The sequence below is a fragment of the Lissotriton vulgaris genome, chromosome 7, assembly GCF_964263255.1.
Source record: "Lissotriton vulgaris chromosome 7, aLisVul1.2, whole genome shotgun sequence".
NCBI lineage: Eukaryota > Metazoa > Chordata > Amphibia > Caudata > Salamandridae > Lissotriton > Lissotriton vulgaris.
This window is the reverse complement of record NC_141695.1, coordinates 1,173,109,482-1,173,132,570: the sequence shown is the minus strand read 5'-3', so window position 1 is coordinate 1,173,132,570 and position 23,089 is coordinate 1,173,109,482. Positions and strand designations below refer to the sequence as shown.

Here is a 23,089-nt window from a genome sequence, read left to right as displayed (position 1 = left end):
TTAGAGCTAAAAACAAAACTCTGATAAAAGGAAATTGAACCTATTATAGAGGAGTGGTGGTCGACATGTTTCAGCCTCATACCCTTCGTAGTAGTGTGATTGTTTTTAACAGGTCCAAAGTGAAGTGTAGGTTGGTATACATAATTCGGAACAACTGATCAACTATGAAAAAGTGATATACTGAGCAAGTGGTTGGACTGTATCGCCACTCTGAAGGTAGTGATGTTACCTGTGAAGAGGTCATTTGTCAAGATTCATGCATCAATTAAATTCATTTAAATACAGCACTCAAAATGTAATGAAAAAATCTGCCCATTGGATCCCAGTACCAAGTGTAATAAACAGCAAATTAAAGATGCCGGATTTTCTTATCCCAAATCATATTAAGCTAGCATGTAGAAAGTTAATGTATGTCTTTTTTAATGATAATTTATAATGAAACATTTTCATTTGTGATGTCCTTCTGTGCCCAACAGCCTGCCGATGGCATCACAGTGGTGGAGAGGTGATACTGTTAATGCTTTCCAGCGAAGAGTGCAGGATTTGGCAATCCTGAATGCTGGAGCCTCTCTCCAAGTTCAGGCCTGCATCGATAAAACGGAAATCCAGCATAGTCCTGGGGGTTCCAGGGTTTTGATTCCAACAAAAAAGGAAAATTCTGGAAGGGTGCAACCACTCTCTAAGTTGCTAATCTAGTTGCGTTATTCTAGAGATGGTGTTCTTGGAGTTGCGATCTCAAGCTGAGAAGCGAGTATATGCCCAATTTCTTCACTATTCTCAAAGCAGGATGCCTGTCTGGACGGCCATTTGTGATACGCCGTGTCCCAGATCCTTTTCTGAATCACCATCCGTATGGACATTATCTGTTCAAATATAGATTCTGCTTTTTCTACATGTCGGCTACCCAAATCACAATTCTTAATGTACTAAAGAATAATTTTTAAAATAGTGATTCATAATGGGGTCCCAAATAGACCTACCTCATGAATATTAGTGAGGTAGGTCGCAATTTATGACCCTTTAGGAATCCACAGCAATCACAGGGATGATGGCCTGCTACAGTCAGCAGAACACCCATTGCTTTTTAAAGAATCATTTGTTTTTTTAAGTGCAGCCCATATTCCTTAAAGAAAAACGGGATGTATTTAAAAAACAAAATGAAACTTGTAAGTCTACAGGACCAATGCCTGTTCTTAAATGCTTTTTTAACATTCTCAAAGGGGGGGAGCGGTAGTTGGAAACCCCTTTCTATTTGCATATGGGTTACCACCTCCTTCGAGGTGTCAGTAAAATTTGAATGTTTTACTACAGGAAAAGGCTTTCTTCATTATCAAAACATGAACATTTATTTTGTACAAGCAGAATTCAGCTTTTTGTCCACTTTAAAAAGCTGAATTCTGGTGCTAGTCCAAACTCGATATATTTATCAAACAGATTAAAAGAAATGGGGGGTCATGTTGCTTTACTATGTGTCTACTTTTCATGTTTGATAACGAAGAATGCCTTTGAGGGAAAATGTGTGCACGTTTATATGACAGCACTTTGTCTCTCTCCGTGAAACACAACATGAGAAATAACATTCACACATAATTACAGAGGGCCCCCACGCAATCTGTTTGTTCGCAGTTTACGGGTTGAGCTAGAACAGCTGAGGCAATTCACTAATTCCTTAAACTACTGCATTTCTGAAAGAAGTAATTGTGTAAAATGCAGGTCACAATCATTGTAAGGTGTCTCATAGGGATTAGCTCCATCTGCAAACAGCTGCTTCTAACCCAGAAGGCTCATTTGGTTAGAGGATGAGGAGTTACCTCCAGAGCCGCCGACTTTGGAACTGCAGAACCAGGTCTGAGTCTTGGCGTCAGCTCAGCATCCTGTGATTCTGGGCAAATTGCTTGATCTCCCCATGCCTCCAAAAAAAACGTAATGTATAATGTAACTAGTGCTCAAGTAATTGTCTCCAATACCTTTGGGTCGCGTTCGGGCTATATAAATCTGCAAAACAAAGTTACAGTCCATACAGGTTTAATTCACACTGTAATTTTTCTAAGGGTGATTAAATTTGTTCTATTGTGCAGTAGTTAACCATTATTATTCAGTGCAAAAAACCAATGCTGTCAATAATTATGTGGTAGATAAATGTTAAGTGTATATTTGCTTACTTGCCCCCCTACACTGACGGTGTCCTGGAGTTGAATGCCAACATTCGGACACATGCAGGGACACCCAACTACTTCAGAAAGTGCTTCCTGTGTGGAGAAGTAACTTTTCAGGTGGATGTGAGGCTCTCTTGCGCCCCTAGAGCACCCCAAATGGAAATTCCTCACATCATGGACAAGGGAAATTCCTCACATCATGGACAAGGTGTGATTTTTTTGTATGAGTTGTGTCGTGTCTGTGAGCTGATGCAGGGGGCTGGGAAACCAGATTCAGCAGCCCACAGAATTATTTCCTGTTTTTTTCTATTCTTCTCCTTCCTAGTCTTTTTGTGTGTTACTTAGCAGACATTGCAAGCCACCTAGTTTGCAAAAAAACTATTGTTTGCATACAGTGGGCTTAGAACACATTATAGGTTTTTTCTTTAAAAATCCACTTAAGCCATATTACACAGTGCCGGGGGGGTGCAGTACAACATCTTTAAAATTTATTGACAAAGCCAAATAATCCCAAAGATAGGCACTATTTGCTTTGCCAATGCTTGTTTTTCAAGACGTAATCAAATTGATCCAACAGTGTTAGTAAAGAGGAAGCTATTTATGCTTGATCACAAAGGTCAACTATGCATTTCAAGGACCAAAAGGAGAAGAATACAAGAGTTGTACGAAAGCTTCATGCTGACGGAATGGAGAATGAGTGGGTGAGGAATATGTTGTCTGTGCTTGTAATACACAATGCACCCAAACTGTGTGTTGCTGAGCCCTCTGCTGTGAAATGCCCTGTGGATCCTTAGAGGAACCTGACCATTGATATTAAGGGCCTTTTTGGTGAATGGCCCCAAGAGAAACTTTTGTCATGGAGATGGTTGATTACAGTGGCAGTTGGCTTGGATCGGGGGTGGCGGGGGGGGGGTTGAAGAAAGAAAAAATACACTTACCTCTTCAGGGCCACGTCTCTCTTCTGTTTCTCCTCCTGACGAGTGCTGGAACGGAAGCAGGAAGCACACAGGCTCCCATAAGCCAATCACAACGCTGCTGTCACCAGCATGACAGCAGAGTCCTGATGGGCCTGAGCGCCTTGGTTGGGCACTCAAACAGGGACTGGGATCCTGTGAATTGTCTCCACCAAGGCTGTGCCTTACAGGCCGGTGGAGAACAGGCCAAATATGCATGCCTGTTTGGCCGGCACAAGACAGCTGGCCAAACCATTATGGGCACTTAGAAAGTGTTTGATTTCTGTTTAGCACATACTCACCTTTTACAAGCAGTAGCAAAATATAATTTTGGTCCTGAAGAAGCAGGTGATACACACAGTATCTACAACTGCAGAAACATGTCGACCTCCATAAACAGGCAGTAGATATTTGTTTAAAATTACTGTTATTTTGCACTCCACGTTTTTTAATCTTGGAAGTGGATTGCTCTGTATTAAAGTTTCTCTCTGCACCCACTATCCATTTTTAAACCACTCACTCTCACTTGTTATTTTTTGTGCACTGCTTTTCAGTTACCTATACTGGTGTGTACTGAGTATACGCTGTGGACATACCACTTGCTGAGACTGACCCAAATGATGACAAACAGGGTGGTCCAGATTGTGAAATGGAATCCCATCAGTTACACTAAGTGATGGGTCCAAGCATATTAAGTGGTGGACACAACATTTTTTTGAATACAGAGTTCTGAGTTTCCTTAGACCCACAGTTATTATTATCGTTTATAGCACTTAGAAAGTGCCCAAACCACGCCTCCCCTTGCTCTGTGAGTAGCCCAGCCCCACCCTGCAAAACTGCCTCAGCAGGAAAAAATAAAATGACAATAACATTGTGCTATTATCATTTTATTTTTCCTTTTTTGCACTGCTGAAAAGCAGTGGGGAGACGCTCCTCCGCTTTATTGGACAAACTACCACAGCTGGCTTATTATTTCACCAGGTCACCGGATGAAGGTTGATTATTTTACCAAGCTGCCAGAGGTGAAGAATGTGGAAACAGTTGGGATAAGTTACTTCTAGGTCAGTGATCAAATTCCTAGAGGACGTATTTTATTGAGAAGGATTACCGGGGATCGTAGTATTTGATTACGGTCCACGGTTCACAATTAGGAAATTGGAGGTGTATTTTGCTTTGCGCGGAGTACAATATAAGAGGGTTGCTAATTACCATCCCAAGAAAATGGTCAAAATGAGAGGTTCAATAGAGTTGTCAAAGAGTCCATTCAGCTGGCAGTTAGAGGTGGGTTCTTTCTGCGGAAAACTTTAAAGACTGCTTTACTTACTTGCATAACAGCACAAAATTCGTTACAGGTGTGGATCCCCTTTTGGATTGTTGAAATCAAGAAAATCGGGGCTGAAATTGCTGCCTTGGTTGCTTACGGGTAATCACAGAATGGACAGGGCAAAGGATTTTGACAGTGTTCATTAATGCGATAGGATCCATAAGGAGAAGATGCAAAGGTACATGAATAAGAGGAGGGGTAAATCTTCTATCCATTGTGCCATCAAGCCGCCTATGGGTAAGGAGAAGCATCCCTATTTTGCCGGAATCTACTAGGTTGGTAGAGGTTTTTCCAGGGCATCAGAGTGGAAGGAAAGCATTTTTAGAATCTCAATAGGGTTCCTTTGTGTTGTTGGCCAGATGCATTGAGTAGATGTGATGATTCTGTTGAGGGTTATATGTTTCTTGATGTCCCTAACGTGAAGTTATGGTACTGGAATTTCACCTTCCACTGCATGTGCGGATGTGAATAAGCACAGTTCTTCTGTTAGGAATGTTCCTTCAACATTTCAGGAGCTTGTCACATTCAAGGTCGTACTAGGAGCAAAAGCAGCCCTGGCAAATGTTCCGAACCAGCCCCTCACCCGTACTCCTCTCTATTTTCTCTCTCACTCTCTCTCTGTTTCTCCTCTCTTTTGTCTCTCATTTCTGGTGTAATTACCTGGGGGAGGTGGAGAAAGGGATGTATGTCGTTACTATGCATGCTTTTACCACGCAGGTTTTACAACGCAAGTCGTTACAACGACTTGCGTTGGGGGGCGCAGGATAGTGAATAGTTTAATTTACTATTCCAACTCCAGTCCCCGTGGATAGTAGGGAAGGTTTTGGATAGTAAATGAAACTATTCCCTATCCTACAGCACCCCCCAGCGCAAGTCGTTGTAACGGCTTGCGTTGTAAAAATTGTGTGGTGAAAGTTGCGTTGTAAATGCTGTTCCCCTGGAGAAAGTGGTAGAGGCACCAACCGTGGTGTTCTACCTTCAAAAACAGACCACCCATGGGTAGTCTAGCTCTGATTGAGCTTGTTTTTTTATCTGTTTGTGTGTGCTGAGTTGTGAAGGTGGAGTGGGATGTTAGGATATTCTGGGAATTCTATTGTATTAGGTTGTTAGAGATGAATCATTTGGGTGGGACATTACAGTTGGAGCTTGAGGATGTTGAATTTCTCCCTGTCTGCTCCTGTTAAACAAATACATTCCTATCTTCAACCATACCTATGTAAGTGCATCTTCAGAGTTTGGCCACATGCACCTGTGGATTTCACACAAGGGGTGGCGAGTTCTTCGTCTGCTCTCTCGGCGTGACTTAAGAAGTTGTAACTATTGTACACTTTGTTTACATTCAATTTCATTTTGACTGCAACAGTTTGTCTATTGATTTTTAATAGTGGCATTTTTCTAATTTTCCATACATTTCTAACCCCTCAGCCATAATTTTCCATTTTGCATGCTTTTTGCTTATTGAAATGTTACCTTTCATGTCATTTTAATGTCAGCCTTTATGTTCCCAACTGCTCTGTGGTGTGTTTAGTCAGCGTGACTTCTCAGTTGAACAGAGTGGGTTATCACGACTGTAAAGCCCTCGCACGTTCTAGGGGGTCGAGAGACTTTCAGGCAGTTGTCTTCAATGCAAAGGGGTTCTTTTATCTAGCCCATGGGTAATCACAAATATTTTCACAGGTGGCCTCAAAGTTGGTTTGTGATGTGACCGAGGGACGCATTGATGCTGGCATGGTGGCGGTCGAGTGGAGTTCTAAGAAGGTGGCTGCAGTATGGTTGATGTATGGGAAGAGAAGCATATACAGCTAGTGTCTGAATTGCACAATGTGAAAACAGATAACATGGGATTAATCACGGCTTCCCTGCTTTACCAAATTGTGTGATCCTAGGATTTTTTTTATTTCACTTTCTTACCTTTTTATTAATTACTAGCAGCCCGTTCTGACATTGTCCGGGTATGAATTGCTGCCGGCCAGTAGTATATTGTTTTGTAGGATTTCGTTTTGATAGCATTTCTTATCTGTGACAGGCCTGTGAAATGCTCCGATTCACAGTGCACTGCTGATGCACTTAAGAGTGCGCATTCAGTAGTGTGTGAACTCGAGTTTCCCTACTTTATTTTTCCTTGCAATATTATATAGCGCGAACTCGACAACATGGCATGAGCACAATTTACATTACAGAAGAACACATTCATTTGTGGTAGGCACAGGGAGACAAAGCGATTTGCCTGGAATCACAGGATGTTGAGCTGATGCCGAGATTCGAACGTAGCTCCCTAGCTCTAAAGTTCGCAATTCTAGAACTTGTGGCAGGAGGTGTGTCTAAAAGTGTATGTCGGTACTGGCCATCAATGAGAGAGACCTGTGCATTTTTGAAATCAGTGGTGAAAAAATATGAGTATGTTGCTGGAGATGTGGGCCGCCGTGCCACCAATGCCCTTACCAGGGGAGGGTAAACACCCATTATTCCGCAACTTTCTTTCCGCATACCATCACTCCGCATACTTAATTACGAAAGTACCATGACTCCGCAATGCCATTATAACGCATGGCATAACATTTTATAGGCTTTTACCACGCATACGTTTACAACGAAATTCGGTGTAAATGCATGAATGGTAATAGCATGTTTTTTTAAAAAATGTTTGAATAAGGTAAATATGGGTATAGGGGTATAAGTTTTGGAGTACTGAGGTATATGTTTTGGGGTGTTTGGGTATTTTAAGGGTTCAGATATAGTTTTGGGTTATGGGGTACAGGGGTAGTTTTAGGGTTTAGGGATAGGTATGGGTTTTGGGGTACAGGGGTATTTTTAGCGTTCAGGGCTAGGTTTGCGTTTTGGGGTACAGGGGTATTTTTAGGGTTCAGGGCTAGGTTTGGATTTTGGGGTACAGGGGTATTTTTAGGGTTCAGGAGTAGGTTTGGGTTTTGGGGTACAGGGGTATTTTAAGGGTTCAGGGCTAGGGTTGGGTATTGGGGTACAGGGGTATTTTAGGGTTCAGGGGTAGGTTTGGGTTTTGGGGTACAGGGGTATTTTTAGGGTTCAGGGCTAGGTTTGGGTTTTGGGGTACAGGGGTATTTTTAGGTTTCAGGGGTAGGTTTGGGTTTTGAGGTGCAGGGGTATTTATAGGGTTCAGGATGGGTTTGAGTTTTGGGGTACAGGGGTATTTTTAGGGTTTAGGGATAGGTTTGGGTGTTTATTTATAGGGTTAAGATGGGTTAGTGTTTAATGGTGTATTTTAAGGAGTAAGGGTGGGTTATGATTATGGGGTGCAGGGGTATTTAAAGGGAGCAGGGTGGACACCCGGAGCTGGAATGTACAGAAGTAGAGGGAGCAGGGTTTGACTGGCTTCGTTCTTACCTGACAGATAGATGGCAGGCAGTGGCACTCCCTCCATACCAGTGTGAGTTTGCCAGAGTTCCACATGGGGTTCCACAGGGGTCTGCGATCAGTCCGATCCTCTTTAATATCTATATGCAACACCTGATGGGCATCATCAAGGCTCACAGCATTAGCGTGATCAACTATGCAGATGACACACAGCTGATGATCTCTCTTGATAGTACCCATGCAGAATCACTTGAGACATTCCACACCTGCATGCTGGAAATGGCAACTTGGCTAAAAAGTAACTCTCTACAGTTTAACAGCGGCAAAACTGAGATAATGCATTGCAAAGTGGGAAGAATTGCCAGAAACCTGCCTGTTGACTTTTGGCCCTTGGATTCAGGTGAGCCATTGACACCAGTAAAAACGGTGCGGAATCTGGGGGTCAGCTTTAACGACAACCTGCATCTGGAGACCAACGTCAACAAACAGGTGGGCAGCTGCTTCGCCCTAATGCGGGGCCTGCGAAAGCTGCTGCCCCTCCTCCCAGCACAGGCTAGAGCAACCGTAGTCAGGAGCACTATTCTTAGTCGCCTGGACTACTGTAACGCTCTGCTACTGGAATCTCCTGCATATTTGATTTCCAGACTCGAGAGCATCCAGGCGGCAGCAGCGAAAATGGCACTCTCTCGAGGACGACGATCCTCTACCACTCTAGCACTGGCCGAGCTACACTAGCTGCCCGTGCGTCAGAGGATCCTTTTCAAATCTCTATGCACTGTCTTTAAGGCAGCCCATGGTCTGGGTCCCAAACCCCTACAAAATAAATTCAAATGGTATGAGCCCACACGGACCCTCCGCTCCTCATCCACCAATCTCATTAGCATACCTAGGATCAGGAAAGCTACTCACGGTGCAGAGCCTTTAGCATAGCAGCAGCCCACCTCTGGAATAGCCTCCCTATTGCAATCAGGAAAACAAACGAACTGATGCCTTTCCGCAAAAAGGTAAAGACATGGCTCTTCCCCAAAGTCTAACTGCCCCAAGAGTAATCTGCCCATTTCCGCAGTATTCTGCCCCATGATGCCCAGTTCTCAGTCGCACTTTCACAGAGCCAGGATGCCCGTAGGGTTGCAGTGCGCTTTAAAAATGACATTAAAAAAAAAAAAACCTGGGAAGAAAAAACAATGAAATATTGGGCACAACGCTTGCTTTTTTGTTCCGTAATCCCGCGCCCGCACATGCCCACGCCCCCTGCACACGCCCACAGCACACAATATGAGGCATGGCATGAAGGGCGGAACGTACCACACACCCCCAGCGTTTGTCACGCCCCCAGCACATGCCCACAGCACAACGCAGACACGCCCACAAGGGACTACTTTGCTGGCATGGTTCTTTTACCTTTTAAATGTATATGGTGGACGTCTGCATAGCCTATGTCCTTCTGCTGCAACTGCCCTTTCCAACGCTGTATTGGGTGTTCTGATTGGTGCTGTGGTTCCTGAGATTACCCGCCTCAAAGGTTTGGGCTCTCTCTTAATTATAGTAGTATAGATATAGATATAGATATAGATTGCATTTAAGAGAACCTCAGAATGCATGACTTCAAGACGTGCAGAGGTCCGGATTGGTGACTGGGAGAGGTGTGGGCGTCCGGTAAACCCATATACCTGGGTCGCCCGGTACTTGCCAGGCCCAAGCTGAACGTAGTACCCGATATCGGCACTGGCGGCCATTGCCATAAACTGCAATGCTGCTGCGACACTATATGCACCATACTGGGCTTGGGTACGTGGCGGAGAAGACTGCAGTGCTGATTTAAGCCCCGATAGCGCCCGACTGGTACCAGTGCCTCATTGGGCTTGGCCAAGCTATGGGCCACAGGCAGACCAACATTGAGGTTGCTTGTTGTTGACACTCTGCGGCCCGACGGAGTACACTAGGCGACACCGGACTGGCGACCGCACCTACCTGAGGCCGGCAGCACGAATGAGCACAACCCAATGCAAATACAGTGCAACCTGGGCGCCTGCAGGCAGGTACACGGGACTCTTCAACAGCGTTGTAGACGAGGCGGGGCTGACTGGGCTGACTGGGACCGCCATAGAAAGTCTTCATCATGTTGCCAAGTATATGAGCTACAGGCCCTCACCTCCACAGCGACTCCCAGCAACATCAAGGGCGGGCTTGCTGAGCCCCACGTGGTGCGCATTACAGGAACAGATTTGGGGCCTACTTCAGAACGGCATTCTGAGTACTCCCCAAAACAGCAACCAACGGCTGTGACCCACCGCGACTCACAGGAGAGTTCTGGAGGACTCCAGCAACCAACGCAGATAGGAGCAGCGGCGGTGAGGCGTCTGACCGCAACAGTGAGTATCCGCATGGGTCTGTGGGTTCTTGTTGTCTAGTGCCCGTGCGCACTTGCTCACCTATTCCCCACCAGGTCTGACACGGAGACCGGTACGTGGGTGGTGAGGGAGGCGTGCGGAGCGCTGGACGGTGGGATCTACGCTAGAGGGCACTCGGAAATCTGGGTGGGTTGGAAGGTGGGGGTTGGCTCAGGTGTGGAGTGCGCGACACAGCACAGCTCACTATATCCTCGTCCTCGCACTGATCAGTGTTTGTGCTGGGTTGCGCATCGCGCTGCCCCTGCGCGGGTGCTGGTGTCCACCCTGCCTAGAGACCCACCTGGCAGATCATCACACCACCTTGCAGTGTCCTTGACACACTCAACGACCCTACACCTAACCAGGCTGCATAAGACGTTCCACCAGTGATTAATATGGGGAAAAATGACCCAAAACAGCCTAAAATCACCTTTGAAAGCAAGCGACAAACCCGCAATATGGACCCTACCTCTGAGCCTGATTCAGACTTCCAAATACTGGGCTATTCACAAGAAAAATATTTGAGCTCCATTATGCTAGATGTACGGTCTAACCTCAAATCCATAAATAGTAAATTGATTGCTCTCACATCCAGACTAGACTCAGTTAAACGCCAGGTAGACATACATGAAACAAGACTTGACACTCTAGATAACCAACCAACGGAAGCACACAAATTTCAAGTTGAATCCAAACAACACCTCCTCAGCATTGAGAAAGCCCTGTCTGTTATACAGGCCAAGAATGACGATTTGGAGGCAGTCTCCCGCATTGCTGGTATACCAGAAACTACAGCCATTCCCAATATGGAGCCCTATGTTGAGTCACTGCTACCCGGCTTGTTCCCCAGGCCCTGTCAAATGTATTGGTAGTGGAGAGAGGGCACAGATCACTGGGTCCCAGGCCACCTGTGGGTGGGACGCGCATACCCATTATCACACGTATTTTGAACTACCAAGACAGAGACTCTATCCTCAGGGCTGCCAGGGAGCATGGCCCCATTAATTACAAGGGGAACAACATCTGTATTTTCCCTGAATTTACCCCGCTGGAATAGGCCGCGCGTAAGGAATTCCTCCCTACCAAACATTATTTACAAAATTAAGGTTTCATATGATGTTCTAGCTCATTTTTTACTGACGCCAAGTCAGCCCACAAGTAGGCTAAACATACATGCGCCGGACAAAAATCGCCCTGCTCCTCACAGCTCACGGAGAAAGATGCCAATATTAGCAACAATGACTGAGTGACAAATGCAAACATGGGCCAGTGTGTTCAACTTTATGTATACATTTTGAAATTGTTTGATTTGCACAAATCTCTGTACTTAAGGCACAGATGGGTCATCCTTGTCTGCAGTCTTATACATGCTGTATACAGTAGCGGCGCTGAAACGCATTTGGCCTATCAGCGCATGCAATGAAATTCATTTTACTTATTTATTTCTTTACATTACTCCGGTCAGCCATGAGCCGGAGTTTGCTAACCTCCCCACCCTGCCCCTTCCCCGCCCGCCTCACCACCATACAGTACTCCCTCCATGGGCCGCTACTGGCTGTATATATGCTGTTGTTATATTTTGTAGCCCAGCCACTCTGCCTCGTGGCAGGGGTGTAAGCTGGTAACTCATGCCCCCACTGAGAGAGATCCCATGGTTCATTCTGTTTATCCTGTTTGCAACTCTATTAGGTTGGAGGGCAGGGGGGGGTTTCACAACCTGATTGGAGGGGTTGGTGTGCGAGGAGGGAGGATAATGGGGTATAGTAACTGTTTTTTACAGGGGCACACATACAACACTATTTGATACATTGCAGAAACATTCGCAACTACTTCCACTTTCACAACCGTGGACACCTAAGCACGATGCTCAGGGATGGTACACTAATACGCCCACTCCACCTATTGAGAGAGGCTTGAAAAACCTGAAACATCTAATGTACTCATTCCACTAGCCTCCCCGACAGTTTCTCACCATTTTTTAACCTGGAATGTTTGAGACTTGAACAATCACAGGAAAGCAAGATTGGTACACGCGTGCTTGGTTCACCAGCAGGTGGATGTGTGCTTCCTGCAGAAAACACACTTATTACCAGCAGACAATAGCCGGCTACAACATAAGCACTGGTGGGCAACTTATTCTTCCATCTTTTCTAGCTATTCCGGAGGAGTAGCCATACTCATCCGGCACGGGGTCGACTGGATGATGATACACTCCCACATTGACCCTGAGGGTAGATATGTGGCATTGAAAGGCTCCCTGGGCGCGACCCTGCTGGTCCTTGCCTCAGTATATGGACCCAACACAGACAGTTCTGATTTTTTCCATGAAGTAGCGGCTAAAATTATGGACATGGGCTGTGATACCATTGTTTGGGGGTGAAGATTTTAATGCCATTCTGTGCGACGTTCTAGATCGGGCTGGAGCTTCCCGAACACTACATCCCAGGTCCAGTCAGGCACTCAACTCGATCTTGACAGAGTCCCACTTAGTGGATATTTGGAGGATTTTAAACCCACAAAAGCACGAGGGCACATATATTTCCACTCAACACAGCTCCTAGTCTAGGCTAGACTGGTGGCTGCTATCTGGAGATGTGGCAGCGTGGACAATGGATACCCAGATTCTCCCAAGGACGCTGTCTGATCACTCCTCTTGCGCTTGCAAAATGACCTTCCCGACCTCTATACGACGGAAATTCACATGGAGGCTGCCCCCTTACGCTCTTTTAGATTCAGCGTTTCAAGCTAAATCAAAAATGATATCATTGAATACTTCACCCTAAACACTGGCTCTGTCTCTTCTCCATTGACACTGTAGGAAGCATTTAAAGTCGTCATTAGAGGAAAGGGCATCACACGTCAGTCAGGCATCTTGAAATCATTAAGAGGCACATTGAGCAAATTAGAGACAGAGCTTAAGACCCTAGAATCACAGTATTTTCAATATAATGACCCCTCCCTATTGGCCGATACTCGTGAGAAACTCTCCGAATTCAATGAAGAAGCCGCCAGGGAAGTTATATTTCTATGGAGGAATGCTACTGCCCGAAATAGGGAGAGGGGGATCGCCCTGGGAGAACACTTGCAAATCTGCTTAAACCCTCTCACTGTTCCCCATTTTTCACAGAGTTATTAGATGATGAGGACACATTAATAAGGAGTCCCACAGAGGTACATGAACAACATGAACAACTCACTAAATTCTATTCTTCGTTATACATCTCCATCAAATCACAATCTGACTCTGACCTCATTCCTTATCTAGACTCGATAGAACCTTTATTGCTCCGAAATGCTCATAGGGAATACCTAAACAAACCCTTTTCTAAAGAAGACATTATACAGGTTAATAAGAGTCTCCCATTAGACAAAGTTCCAGGACTTGACGGCCTCACCACCGCTTTCTACAAAACCTTTGCCACTATACTAGCGCCACACCTTGCGGAAATGTACTCGGACTCTCTGGAGAATGGTTCCCTTTCACCAACGACGAGAGAGGCTGTTATTTCCACTCTCCTTAAACCGGGCAAACCCCTCAATGAATGCGATTCCTACTAGCCTCTTTCCCTTCTTAATAAGTAGACAATAAAATATATGCTAAACTCCTAACGAATCGAATTCAACCCTTGCTCCCTCTAATTGCCTGACCAGATCAATCCAGTTTTATTCCAGGTCATTCCCCTTCTCACAATCTACAAACTTTTTTCTCCCTCCTACACCAACTGGACCCACAGACACCAGACAATCTCTAGTGGAACACTTCTTGAAATACCATGGACATCACCTAACATTCTCCTTTGTAGGTATAAAAAGACTAAAAACTCCGAAACGTGGTGGCGATTTGGACCGCCTCCTACGAAGAGAAGAGAGCTCACTGATCATAAAAATGGAGACAGTTGAAAAGGGCCTAAACCAAGAATACGAATGGCACCATTGGTTAGAGTAAAACGTGCCTGTGAACTGGACTCTGATATAAGGACTTTTGTGGCTGTGAATTGACTTCTATCATGAGCAAAACTCTTTGTTTAACCATTGAAAGATATTGAAAGTACTGGACTCGTTAACTGATCACATTATCCTTCCATCACATGTTAGCCAAACAACTTGCCATCGTCTTTGATATATGCTGATCCTAGACATAATAGAAGAGCAAGTGATGTGACTGCTCACCCTATAAGTCTGATACACACTAATGCTGGCGTCCCTATATGTAAACCCGAGCATAGGGACTCCCTGCCCCGCACAGCAACACTCTAGATCAATTGGTGATACTTTGCCTACCTCCCTTGACAATATAATAACATCTAAGCAACTTTGATTACTCCCATTGCCATCCCCACAATGACTAAAAGAAGCTGTCTCATGGACACTTGTGTTGTCCATTCCATAACCATAAATATAGAACTAGTTTAAATAACGCCACTCTGATATGGCGGGGGCTAAAAATACGACCTCACGCTCTGCCTAAGTCCGTTGTCGATCTTCACTAAAAGCATAACACTGCCTCAACCCTCGGGTTTAACCGGCGGAAATACCCATAAAGAATAAATGAGAAGATACAAAAAAACACGTTTGGGTAGCAGTAATTATTGAGCCTACTTAATCTTGAACGTACATGCTTGCACGGCTCACTAAAATTATCAGAAACAAAATTAATTACTTTTTTTCCGCAAAACCGCACTGGCTTTGTCTTCCGGGTCATCTTTTGCCCTTCCGGCTTAAAAGAGGCAGCCCGCAGCCACATAAAACATGAACGCGCGAAAGCGGCAGGAACGAGTCACAGACGCCCGACTTTGAAACCTAGGGATTTCCCCTCACAAGTAAGTGCGCCTACCGGTTATATGGACGGTTTCTCTCTTGGTAATATTTTTCCTATGTCCGTGTGACCCTACCGTTCACTTAATATCGGACCTTCTCGTTTTCCGTACTCCTGTAATACGCCTTTTGTAAACAATCTCGCTGGCATTATATCTTCCCCTGACCAAACATCGGAGTTCACATGCCAGGCCATTAAGGCTACTCACCACTAAACAACCTGCTTTGTATTGAATTAGCTTTTTTAAAAAACAGTGATCGCCTTTTTCTGAAATGCCATACTCCCTAGTGTAAAAATAAACGTGATATAGGCCATCCAAATACATTCTCGCTAATTAAATCATAAGTATTGTTGCGCACTGCTCCTCAATCAGATCTGGTTTAAAGACGTTACAATGTAGACAATGTTTTTTATATAACCAGTCTCGCAGAGATAATGCAATAATCAGTTTAGCAAACAGTTCAGACTGTATAAAGTGAATTTCTTTCTGTTAATGAAAAAAGTGTTTGAGTACAAACCCATGAATATAGTGAAAAAAAATGTTTAGCTAAAAGAAAACGTTGTATTATCAGATTTACTCTCTGAAAGACCAGATGATTGTTGGAAAACAGAACAATAATGATGAAGAACTGCAATGAGCAGACTGATATGTAAATAGGTATGCAACACTTACTATTAGCTTTTTGGACTGTTCTACCTCCCTCTGGCATGCTAAACTGATCACTTGGAATCTTATGGCTTGTCCTATCTGATTTGACTTGAATTCTTGATTCTTAAACTCTTTAATAGTTAAACTGACTGCACTTACTGTTTTTATAGACAATATTTAAATCACATAGGTGAACGCTTTTTTCCGCTTGGTATCAACCCTTTCCTTCATGCTTTATACTTGTCACTATGGCTCTTTCTTACAGTGATTAAAAACCAGAAATTTCAACTTGAAAGTGCTGTCACAAATCCTTAAAAGAGCACTTACTTTCTCTCGTTTCCTTATCAATCACATCTTGCATGAAAGCAATGGACTAAGGAAATTGGAGTCTTTTTGCTTCACCTGAATCACTTTTCCTTTTTCTTTTTCAACACTTCACTCACTTGTATTGGGGTCAAAGGTCAGTCTTCGGCAACCTTTACTAAACATATACATGTAACTCTGATCTTTTACAGCCTTGAAAAAGCCCTGGCGCAACTCGCCATAGTGGGGGGAAACACGTGTCGGCTGTTTATGTTTTTACTAGAATCAATAAAGATCCTTTTTCTACACAAAAATGGACTTTTGACTCAATCTATATGAGTAAGGATTCCGCCTGATGATACAAAGAACTGTTGTAAACACACTCACTATCCCCCTAAAGACCCACATACCCCAGTACTGGCCACCGTTTTAGATGCCACCAAGGCATTCGACTCGCTTGAATGGCCCTATCTTTTTACTATCCTATCTCGGCTGGGTCTAAGTCCCCTTTTTATTGCGCAGATCAAGTTACTGTATTCACAGCAGACTGCGAGACTCTGCGCCAATGGACTGGTCTAAGTCCCGTTTGCAATTACATGTGGCACTAGACAGGAGTGCCCTTTGTGGCCCCTGTTATTCGCCATTGCTATGGAATCTTTGGCAGCCAGAATCAGACAGCATCACAAAACACGAGGTATTAACTTTCCTATGAGAGACATTATTATATCACAATATGCTGACGACATCACCCTTTATATTCGAGACCCACAAGACAATCTTAACCCAGTTCTTCGTGAACTCACAAGGTTCGGAGGACTATCTAGGATAAATATCGACTGGTTCAAGTGCACCTTGCTCCCTCTTACTCCTAAATTCCTCACTTTTAAACCTGACTACCCAATTCAGTGGGCAGATGGCCCGTAAGATTTCTGGGGTTTTGGCTCAGTACAGACACTCAAGAACTCTGGAACATGAACTTCAGCCACACGGTGTCGTGGCCGGAGGGGAAATAGCGGTCTGGTCTAAACTACCTATTTCCCTGGCTGGTCGCATAGCTATAGCTAAGATGATTGCACTTCCTAAATTCTTATACCTCTTCATCAATCTTCCTCCGCAGAACACAATCATTTTTTAAAACCTTACGTTCATTAATGATCTCCCTGGTTTGGACCGGGAAACAACCTCACATATCTTGGGAAATACTTACATTGTCACTGATCTGGCACTGTACTCTTAATGCGCACAAGCGCAATTCCTAAACTACTGGATGTTTCCCACCCCCTTCCAACCACACGTAGCTGTAGAAACCGATATTGTTGCCCCATTACTGCTGAGAGTGGCCTTGTATCAGCCCTACAAGCAACATCACACCATCATACACACGCCAGACACACTCCGATGGGCCTGGGACCAGCTCCGAAACTGTGCTCATCAGTCAGTTCTATATGCCCCATCAATCATACTGGCACATAATCCACAGATCCCCGTACTGGAAGATAGAGGCAGTACTGCACGTGCTCTAGGATGGGAGACATTTGCTGCCCTATACCCAGGCGACTCTTTCTTGACTCCACCAACATTTTCACTGGGCGACATCACTAGCTTCTCCAATATGCTATTATATTACTCGATCAAGGGAACATGCCATGCATTACACATCACATTCCTATCCCCACCCCCTCGCTCCCGCCCTAGAATTGATATTTATAAACACATCCCCGGACAAGCTGATCACTAAACTTTACAGTAGCATGCAGCGCTCCTCACCGATCACTCACCCACAGGCCTTGGTCAGATGGAACTAAGATCTAGCCGACCCACTAACAGAGGCTCAGTGGCAGTTCTGCTGCGGGCAGTAGGAGATGCGGTCTCCTAATTATAGCCTCTGCCTTACACATTTTAAATATTTACATTATATCTATAGAACACCGGTACAGCTTAGGCGGATGGGTCTCCGTCCAGAGGCGATTTGCTAGAGGTGTGCGGCGCCGGGAGCCTCCTTTTTACACATGGCCTGGAGCTGTACCAATGTTGAACACTACTGAATCAAAATTCTCAAGTTTATCATTGAGATTCTGGATACACAGCTGTCCCCGTCCCCTAAACTATGTCTTTTGGGCCACGTACAGGATGTTATACCGGGGCAACTCTGGCTTCTAGCCATGTTGCTCCTACTGGCCAAGTGCCAGATTGCAATGCACTGGGGTAAACGGGGTCCACCTACCACTGAACTCTGGGTACTAGATGTCACATTCTGTCAAGCGCAGCTTAATACATATTGAGAACTCCTGCCCCAGGCATCCCAACCTAACGATATTTGGAGCCCCTTCCTTGCTTGGCTCTCCTCTCGCAATACAGACACTACACAAGCCCCAGAAGCTTCTGCCACAACCCACTGAAGGCATCCCAATACATATTTTCCTGCTGGCCACATATCACCACCTGTTCATACGATACACTATTGTACCACTATTTGACTTCCCGGTTTCAGTCCACAGTCATGTACACAGCCATCCAATATTTTGATCCTTCTCTGAGATTTCGTTCTAGCACTTTTTGCAATTGATGCCTCTGTGTTGGATTGTTGTGTTTCTTTAGATGCAATTGTCTATGCTATATTTTTGAGCCATTCTGATATAAAATATGTATTGCCTATGTCAAATGCCAATAAACACATCTAAAAAATAAATAAAAATGACGGTATGCCTACAGTTAAAGGTGCAGGACAACCTACTTACTTCCTTTCTTTAGCTTCGATTAACGCTTAAATAAAGACTTGACTGTTTATTTAAAATCTTTTTAATCATACTGCTGACTTGAGTAAACAGCAGCCCAGTCCTGCTGTTGACCACGGGCCGGATGTGAAGGTCAGGAGGGCCACATGCTGCCCGCGGCCCTACTTAGAGTATCACTGATCTAGTCGAAGGTGAAGTAGACTCCACCCCCGCCCCAGCCTTTTTAAAAATATATAGTGCGAATTCGGCCCAAGAGCAGGGCTTTAAGTGGGACGTGTCTCTCTGTGTCTTAGACCCGACAGGGCTGTTTCTGCCATTAGGCAAGACTAGGCGGCTGCCTAGGACGGCAAAAGAGGGAGGGCAGCAAAAAACAGGAGTTTGAGATCGCCTGTCACTTTCTTGCAGCCCATCTTGTCACCCCAAAGATGTTTCTAAAGTAAAGGGAGAGCAACAATCCATTTGTGTTGCTGTTGTTTATCTTTGGCGGCTCGGAAATTATGGTTAGGCTGGGCTGATCACAGCTGTGAGACTCCGAATAAGCGCTGCTATTTGGGGGCGGTCGGCTCCAGTGGAGGAAATCCGAAAAAAATAACAGTGTTCCCTGGAGGGAACTAAAGGTGCAGTATTAGGACGCCGTTGAATTCGATAAAGATAATAGCTTCAAATTCTATTTTCAGGGCCCTAGGGAGGTGCCAATTGAACTGGGTACTACGCGTTCCGCTGCAATTAAGATGTACCACATCAACTAAGGAGTTGTGGCCTTCTTTAATAAACACCCAGCACCTCGACGGCCTCCGTACTAACCTCTGCATAAAATATTAATCAGACCTGGCATATGTTGGCTCAGAAGCAGGTGTGCAATAAGGGGCAACTTATGGTCTGAAGAGCAAAATTAAATCCCTGGTCAATAAAATCACAAAAATGCTAAAGCAGGTACTAATCTGTTTGAGTTATTATACATATTCCAATAGATCTGCAATTATAACAAGGATGTGGCTTTCATATACCCATGGGCATATATATATGTAGATGACCGTGCTATGCTTTCCAATTATAGCCCCAATGTGCAGTTACTGCCTCAATACCAGCCACAGCACCACATGAAAAGGCACAACTATGTACGAAAGGCACAGTGATCAGGAACAGCATCGATGGTATGAGTGCAGGTTTCAATCATATTCATAGACTTCTGCTATAAGGGCTAAGGGAGATTCTCCACTGGGAATTTTTGAATGATATGGGATCAAATGTAATACTGATTGGCTCAATAGCCATTGGTGTGCCAAGCCAGTGCAACTTGACGTTCCCCAGGCGTGGACCCCATTTATTCAAAATGTGCAGTGGATACACTGTGTATGTCAATTGGTGCACCTAATATGAATTGGGTGTATTCCCTTATGTTAACAATTATATCTAGTATGCCATTGCCAGAATTTTGCAGAGAATTACTTTACATATGTCATTGCCAGAAATGTGTCATTTCCACTCACAAACACACATGCTCACATGTTCACACAGACACACATTCTCTATCTCTCTCTCTCTCTCTCTCTCTCTCTCTCTCTCTCTCATACACACAATCACACACACAAACACAAACGCACACACTTGCACTCACTGTCTCTCACACATAGACAGTTTTTGTTTCAACTTTTCTGGCTTCAGTTGCCAGCATCAATCCACTACTGCTCCTCAGCTGCTGTTGCATGGACCCTCCGGCAGCATGCAGTTACTTCCAAGCTCTGAGGCGGGTAACTGAAAGCTGACATCTGTCTGTCTTCACTGAGCAGAGTTCAGTTTTTCACTTCTAGATTTTTCTCTGTACCCTCTCACATCATGTCACAGGATCGAGTGAGGTCAGAGAGACTCCTTAGCTCACCCTTTGATGAGTTGGAAGATGATGAGATGACAGCCTGGCATAGGGATGGGCAAGTCACCAAGGCCAGTCTACTCTGCATCAAAACGAGCCACTGTACTGGCAGTTGAAGTTCTCAAAGAGTGCTAAACGATTTTGTTGGAAGAGAAAGAATGAAAGTGTATAGAGAGTGAGAAGCTGCAGAGGCCTGGATGACAGGGGACAGAGTGATGGTTGTAAAAGGGAGGGGGCTGCATTTTTCAATTCTTGCCTAGGGCGGCAAATTACCTAGAAACGGCCCTGAGACCCAATATTAGTTAAAAGCTGATTTTGGGAAGGGTCCCTGTCGGGCCCTATATTCTGCCCTTATCTATCCAGTCAAAAACATTGATCGATTTCTGGACAATCCATGTAAGCAAGATAGTTCCTGTTAGCATGTCACAGATTTAGCTGAATTTACTTTCCCGAGAGTATTTGCTTTTGCCAGGATGTTGTTTACCCGGATGCTATTTGATGTAATCTGCTCTTCAAGCAGCAAACTACTCCTCTAGCACGTACTGTGAACTGGGTCACTTGTAGGTGATTGTGCGTCATAGATGTGGGTGGGTGTTGATGACCAGCGCATTTAATTTATGACTGTCTTCCATTAAGATTGCACTCCATGCTACCAATGGTTATATTTTTCTATTAACCTTTTACTGTTTTCTGTGAACTATTACACAATTGCAGTGAATTTTACAACAACAAAAAAACACACGGGAACGTTTTTCTGCCGTAACTGAGCACTCAGATATAGAGACACAATAGAGGTTTCTGGACACTTTTGAGAGCTCTGGAGTTGAGGATGGAGACAGTTCGAGTTTCCCATAGTGCCTGTAAATGTGGCATTAAGGTATGTAAAATACATTCTCATCCATATATTCATGAGCATTAGTAGGGGCCTGTGGTTGACAGGATGGAGGAGGAGTGAGGCAGAGAATATGTTTTCAGTACCAATAATGCACATGTCAGCCAAACTGTGTGTGACTGATTCCTCTCTTTTTGAATGCCCTGCAGATCCTTGGAGGAAGTTGGCCATTGAAATTATGGGTCTCTTTGGTGTAGTGCCCTAAAAAGGCTTTTGCCCTGGTAATAATGGTGGATTATGTCATCAAGTCGCCCAATGATGGTTGTTTATTTCACCAAGGCACCGGAAGTGAAGATGGTGGGAAAAGTAACTTCTGGGTCAGTGATCAAATTCCTAGAGGACATATTTTGTTGTTAAGGGATAGCTTAGGTTCTAGAATCTGATAATGGTCTACTGTACACCAAAAGAAGTTTGGAGGTATACTTGGCTAGGTGTGGGAAGGCAAGGGTTTCTCCCATCTGGCCTCAAGGCTATGGAACTCAATCCTGTTACACCTCGGACAGATCACTAACCGGAGGCTGTTTAGGAAGGAAATTAAGACATGGCTTTTCACCCAATGATGCATCGGTTAGTACTTGTTTAGTTACTTTACTTAGCGCCAAGACGCCTCAGCATTAGTGCGCTTTAGAAATACCATTAGTCAGTCAGGTGTGGTGTACAACATACGAGGGTTGCTACTAGGGCTGGGTGTAGTTTGCGAAGTAGCGCTACGCGAAGCTATGCAAAGTGCACTTCGCACTACGCGAGCTACGCGTAGCACTACGCGAACTGCGTAGTACCCTGTTCGCACTGTGCAAGATGCTGTTTTCAATGATTGCAGAGTGCGGACAAGCATCCGGCACTGTACAATCATTGAAAACGGCATCTTGCACAGTGCAAGCTGTAGTTTTCTGCCGCTCTAGTAGATTTTTACTCGATCAGCAGCTTTCTCAACACGGACTGGTAGGTTCTCATAGAGCAGTCGCGAGCATACGTGACCACTCTCAATGAGAAACCTGACCTCCCCGCATTGAGAATCTCGCTGGGAGGTTTATTTTCCACGCTCGCGATCGGCAACTTGAAGTTGCTGGTCGCAAACGAGGAACAAGTTTCGCCAGGATGTCATTTTGCTTGCTCACGATAGCCAACTTGATGTTGAGAACCGTGAGAAAGTGAAAAATGACCGCTGCACTACGCTACGCGTGTTTGCACTGTGCTACGTGCAGTTCGCGTACTGCGAAGTAGCACAAACTTCGCAAACTATGCAAGCGTAGCGTAGTGCTTTGCCCAGGGTTAGTTGCTACCTATCTCTCCAAGAAAATGTGTTGGACTGCAAATGCATCTAGCCGACTCCTTCTGGTATTGTGTGAGTTAAGTTAGCATTTGTAGGGCCATTTTGTCTTTAGCTGCCATTTTGTTCTATGGTTGAAAGTAAGCTTCTGTCTCATTAACTGTCTGCCTCAGCCAAAAGCTGCTTCGTGTTACTTCTTGTTATTGTATTCAAGGTTGAATCCTAATGCACTAATGAATAGCTTATTCTGTCTTCGTATGCCTTTCCTCTTCCGCAGCCCTGCTCCCACACTAGAGAGCGTTGAGCTTAAATAAAACAACCTTGAAAATGTGATAACATGAACCGCTCTGCAGGTGGTAGCTCATCCTTCTGTACCTCCTTTGTTCATGAGTGCCTGAGTT

The 23,089-nt window shown here is 44.7% G+C and overlaps 1 pseudogene; it reads right to left on the bottom strand.

The window, feature by feature from the left end:
• Window positions 1–701: 701 nt before the first annotated feature.
• Window positions 702–23,089, bottom strand: part of LOC147703115 (adenylate cyclase type 9-like) — a 92,909-nt pseudogene continuing 70,521 nt past the window's right edge.